This window comes from Agelaius tricolor, unplaced genomic scaffold (genome assembly GCF_023055355.1).
Source record: "Agelaius tricolor isolate 1412-34295 unplaced genomic scaffold, bAgeTri1.0.p SCAF_10, whole genome shotgun sequence".
NCBI lineage: Eukaryota > Metazoa > Chordata > Aves > Passeriformes > Icteridae > Agelaius > Agelaius tricolor.
The window spans coordinates 14,380,001-14,386,244 of NW_027269270.1; positions in this window are offsets into that span (position 1 = coordinate 14,380,001).

The window sequence follows — 6,244 nt, forward strand, 5'->3', positions numbered from 1 at the left end:
ACAAGCTGGGCAATTTGCAAGTTTACGCATTCTGATGGTTCTCAAATAACATTTTGAATAGCGGGTCAGCGCCTCAATCAATTACATAAGCATGTAAAGTCGGTCTCTCGGAAAAAAATCCTTTTTCATGCATATGCATTAAAACATGTTCGCAATTATCCTCGGAAATTGCCTTCATTGGATTAAGCAGCAGTCTTGGACGCTGGTTCTGGTCTTCCCTGTGCCTTTATTAAAGCTGCCTGCAGCAGCCGAGGCGAGGTGTTTGTTTAAACAATGTTTACCAAAGAAAGGCGAAAGCGCTGCACCGTGGTGCGGGGTTGTGCATGCGTGCTTGTGCGTGTATAGGTGCATGTGTTTTAACAACAATAGGCAAAACTCATCTGGAAACGCTTCCCTGAATTCCCCGGCAAATTCATGTCTCCCCAAAAGAGCCAGCAAATCTCCTAGAGGGAGCACCTGATGTTTCCGAGGACGCAATTAATTACTGTCCTCGAAGAGAGACTCTGATAAGTGTTTTTTGCTTGGACTCCGCTTAGGGCTCTTGACTCATTATCCATGAGTGGTCTGTGTGGGAGGAATATTAGATGCGCGGGGCTGACACTCGGCTTTTACATGCTGCGTTGTACAACAGACGCAATGGCAGGGGGAAGTACTAATTACCTTCAGGCTAGCTAATAACGCAGTTTTCCAACATTACCTCTAACGGGTTGAAGTTAGTAATCAGCAAGAAAAGGGACACACATGGATTGCGACAGGTCCGCGCTAATGGAAGAGGAGCTCACAGATCAGTGTGAGGATGATGATGACCGAGACACTGTTTCAGGAGGACCTGAAATAGCAGCTTCACGCCTGACGGAGCCATTGGGCCGGGGAGCAGCCCGAGCCCTCCCCGGGCACACAGGGAATTTTAGACTTGTCGAATCCGTTTCAAAACGCTACGGTCCTGTCCGCCGCCCGCCTCTCTGCCAGCAAGGCCTTGGTGGAGCAGCATTGCGAATGCAGGGGTCACCCTTAAAAATCCCCGGCCCGAGGCTGGCCCTGTGCCGCCGTGCCCTGGCAGCGGGCTGGGGTCCTGGGTAGCGGATGCCAGCCCGGAGGGGAGTCCCGGGAGGCGGGGACACGGGACGGCTTCTGATTCCCTGCCTTGGACATGGAGCTCAAGGGTGAATAGAAAGGGGTCTTCACGCTCCGTCATCTGGTGAAGCCATTTCGTGTTAATTAATCCCCACCAAACGACAAAACCAGATATGACTCTCCTTTTCCATGACAAGAAAGTATATATATTTTTAATGATTTGTGTTGATTTCCGTACGAGACAGGGCAGGAAACTGCAGCTCCCCTTTATGTGCTGCCTCGCCGCCCTTCCAGGCAGGACTGCTTCCTTCCCAGCTCTCTTGATCTCCTCTGGCACCGGCTCCACCGCTCTCGGTGACCAACCCGAGCGCTGCGGCTCGGCGAGGGGAGCCCGTCCCCAGCCCCGCCAGCCCCGGGACACCACCGCCAGGGAGGGGACAGCATCCTCGGCTCTGCCCCGGGCCCGCCGGCCCGAGAGGGGAAGCGGAGAGAGGCGGAGGGGCGGGCAAGGAGCAAGGAGCGCTGCAGGATGGACCCACGCCCCGGGAATGTGGCGGGAGAAACTTTGCAAAGCTTCAGTCTGAGCGGAGACACGGGTGAGACGGAGCCCGGCAGGCCCGCAGCTGCTGGGGACCGGCCGGGGAGCCCCACGGAGCGGGGCAGAGGAGCAGAGCCCTCCGGGAAGGGCCAGGCAGCGGCGAGGGAGGACGTGGGCAGCCCCAGGGAGGCCGCGGCAGCCGGGAGCGGTGTCCCGGGTTCTCTCCGCAGCCGCACGGAGCGGCCTCGGACCCGCCGGGCGATGGCAGCGCCCCGGCCGGATGGAAGCCCGGAGGACCGGCAGCTCCGGGTGTGAGTGTCCCTGCCCCGCCCGGCTGCTGCGGGTGTCCCCTCCGCCCCTTGAGCTGCGGCTCTCCGGCACAACACTCAATTATAAGGGCTGTGATTACAACAATATATCTCTACCGTGCTCCGCATGCTCGGGTGTCAAGGGTAGTGTTTTAGAGAGGGTGCGAGGGGCAGCAATTCATAAAGGGAACTGACAGTTCTTTGATGTGAAAATGATGCCCGTTTTTTTACTCCAGGATGCACGACCGAAGAAAGATTACACCGTTTAAAAAGAGAAATTTAAACCCAGATGATAATAGTAACGAGCCAAGGAGACGCAGTAGGGTAGTCAATATTACAAGTAGAAAAGCAATCTCTGGAGGCCTTGTGTGGCCTGTTGGGTCTGAGAGAGCGAAGCTGAATTCCTGATAAATCATGAATCATGGATGATCTTTTCAGCTAAAAGCGATCTTTCCTCATGAGTGTCGGCCTCTGGTCCCGGGGCCCTGTGGCACCGCTCCAGGCAGGGTCCCGTCACCCGCAGGGACGAGGGAGGCTCGGCTCTCCCACTCCCATTTCTGCTTTCACCAAGAAGGACTCATGACAGAGGAGAAAACAACCCAATATCATCTTAGTTGTTTTCTTTATAAAATGATGTGAGGGACAGATTCTGGTTTGAAGGACTTCTTTTAAAAAAATCAATCAATCAATCAATCAATCCATCCATCAATCAATCTCCCTCCTCCCTCGCGGGGTGTACCACAGCAGCCAGGGCTGCCCGCCCTGCGCTCCCCGCGGCTCTGGGCGGGCCCGGGTGCCAAAGGCCGCCGCTGCCTCCGTCCCGCGTCCCCCGGGATCGCCCCTGCCCAGCCCCTCCGCGGGCAGCCTGTGCCGGGATGGACCTCCCCTCCCTCCTTCCGAACGCACCAGCTGGCTCAAAGCCTTCCTTTTCCAACCAGTGGCAAGAGATTATTAACACATTATTAAAACTCGATTCAGAGCACCTTAATGAGACTTTTACTTATTAGCGACGGGAGAGAATTTCAGAGCAGTGCTCAGTTAAGCCGTGTCTATAGTTTCTAGACTATGCAAATGAGGTTTTTACATTCAACTTCTCGTGGCGTTATTCTCCAGCTTGAGGCGGTCGTCAGGACCAGAGCAGTTTCGTACGAGAAAACAATCAAGCTGATTCGAAGCACAAAATCGTTTCGGGGTATTTGCAATAGAGCAAAGACATTTCTAGGGTGCTTGTGGTGTGTTTCTGAGAGGGATAAAACGCCCCCACTGCACACACCAGCCCGCAGCACTCCTCCACACACAGCTTTTGCAGTCTACTGCACTTGCCAGGAAAACAAAGCTTTCCCTTTCCCAAATTTCCATGTCTTTGCTAGTCCGGACTCAAAATTTCCTTTCTCAGACAGTTTCGAAAAGTCTTCACACAGCCGTAATCAGGCAAAGAATATATCCTCAAGGTAACTAAGAAAGGCTCTGAAAAACTTCAGAGTAAAGAAACACAAACAAATACATTTTCCAGCGCAGATTTATTATGGCTTCCCTCTGTTTTTCTGAGTGCGAGTCTATCAAAAGGGGAAATACCCGTTCCCTTTGACAGTGAGCGAGTCTTAAAAATCACGGATCGAATCCAAGTTTCACGAGTATTGGAAAAGCGCTCAGAAACCCGACCCCGAGCCTTTTGGGTACCTCTTCGTGCCCACAGCTTTGTCCCGTTGGGGAGCTGCGTGCTTTGGGAGAGCCGGGATGGCACCGGAGGGGACCCGCGGGGCACCGAGCCCGGCCCGGCCGCGGCCCCGGGGCACCCAGGCTGCAGCTCCAGACCCCGGTATCAGCACTTGCCCTGCTTGACAGCCAGGGACTTTGCTGGCCCGAGCCTTCTGAAATTCGTTTTTCCAGGTCAGGTCTATTTAGGACCCAACGCCGTCCCTCCCTCATTTTACTTCATTTAAAACACCACGAAGACGTTGTTTGTTGTCGAACTAAATAGACCATATCACCTTTAGTTAAATCTGTAAATTACATTATCTTGCTGTTTTGGCTTTGTTTTCATAATTTTAAAAAATCTGAACAAATCAATTATATTAGCCATATGGCTTGATCACATCAGCTAATTTTCATTTTTGTACAGTAATTGTTGTTTAAACACCGACAACTTATTAGTTAAGGTGTTTAGGAAAGATCTCTCCAGTCCTGTCTTGTTTAAAAGATGATTGAAATGACAATGAATACTTCAAGTAAAGTCACTAAACCATTTATCCCAGTATTTTTCACTTCCTGTGTATTTAAGGAGTTCACAACAGCAGTAGCTGAGCTACAGCCTGATTTATACTTCTGGAATGGAGGCCATGAGACCATCAGGCTTTCAATTCCAGTTTGTAATGATTCACTTAAAAGCAGCAAGTTTTTGGTATGCAGTACGTAAATAGTAATTTTTCTTAGTTATTTTAAAGGTGTATAGTATTGAGAATGTACAAGTGGTTCCACTCTGCCACTTTCACACTGCAAATAAAAAACTTCACCCCTCAGTGATCTTAATATTTTGTCCATTAAATGTAGTTGCTCATTTAAATGGGAGTGTATTTAACCACTAGACAGATGGTCTACAGTGCACACAATTACAAAGCAAGGGTCTGTGTACGTTGCCATATTTTGGGCTCCAGATTTCCTGCTTCCCTATACGTTTTTGCAAGCAGTTTATTTTTCCATACAAAGCACTAACACAGGTGGAGAAGCAGTCTGGAACTCATTGCTGCTATCAGAGATCCAGAGCAGAGCCCTTCAGGCAATCTTCTTAATTTTATAACAAGGATTTTAACTACTTTGTACTTCAGATTTTTAAAGCATTTTAAAAACAGTTCTGTAGTTCTCTTCAGAACATTAGGATTTTAAATATTTGACAGAAGTTTCTGAAAATATTTACGGTATTGAGAAAATACTGAAAAAACTTCTCAGCCCTACATCAGCAAAACTGAAGCAGTGAGCAGGCAATGAGTAGTGTATTACAAATGAAAAGGAAAATGTCCCAAGAAAATGCAGAAAATTAGGAAATACCAAAATGGAGGTTTGCATTACAAACTGACTACATTCACTGTGGGCCTGTCTCACCCCAGCACAGAGGAAGCTGGTGTTCACTCACTGGTCAGTAATTAAGCCTGTGCATTTGTTTGACCCAGGTAGGGCTCTCAGCATTATTTGTCATTCAAGATTCTGACTGTGGGTTAAATACAGATTTTTAAATTTTCTGACCAGACTGTTTATGGTTCTTCTCACTCCTATTGCTGCTACCTCACAAATATTAACAAATTAACTCAGAATGATTCTATAAAGTGAGGATTCATTGTTTCATAACTGTGATCCCAAAGATCAGACACACAGAGAATCTGCTTTTGCTTTTTATGTGCTGTGGAGGACAGTGGCCTGATAGTGTAGTTAGCAATATTATTTGATCATTACTTTGCAAAATATTTTGAATGTGATTTGAGAACCATAACGTGGAAAATACTTTTTGTAAGCAATTAATAAAAGTCAGATTTAAATGTTGTGCTTAGCATTGTATGGAAGATCTGTAGCAAGGCAGAGTTCAATTATATTAACCAAGTCAGAACTCATCTATTCTAGGATACCATTCTTCCCTTCAGCAAAGCTTTTCCAGCATAATTTAAATTCTCCTGCAAATGGCTGGTGTTTTACCAAGATCACTTTTCCTATGCAGACTTAAGTCACTTTTAGAGGAACTCATGGCTGCTCTGGATGATTTCAGCCATGCATTCAGCAACAGAAATTAGGATTTTAACCTCCATTATAATGCAATCACAGCTGGCAGAGCAAGGAGAGATAAGGCTGCATAAATCACACTAAAGCTGCAAGTTCTCAAGTTCTGAATGTTCAACTTTTCAATCATAACTTCTTTTTGAGATAGTTCTTTCCATCCTGTTTCCTGGATAACAGAATAAATAAACGGTCAGTCCGTTCTGTGGAAATGTCCCGCCATGGTCCATCAGTGCTGGAGCCACGCTGGGCAGACCTGTTAAGGTCTCAAGCAGAGGGGAGTGGCACAGATACTGCCATCAGGGGCTGGCATGCCTTCTATGATTCAATATCAGGGAGAGGAAACGTCCAAACACCAACATTTAATTGTCAGATCAAGAAGTGAATCTCTTGTAAAGGACACAGGTCCCTCTCTTGTTATTTCCACCACCTCTGACTCCTTTTGTTTCATGTTAGGTCTTTCTCATCCCCTTCCCTCAGAGCAGTTGCAGGCTGTCACACTTACTGCTGATTATCAGAGCTTAAACCTTTCAGTTATCCCAAATAATCTTCATGGACCTGA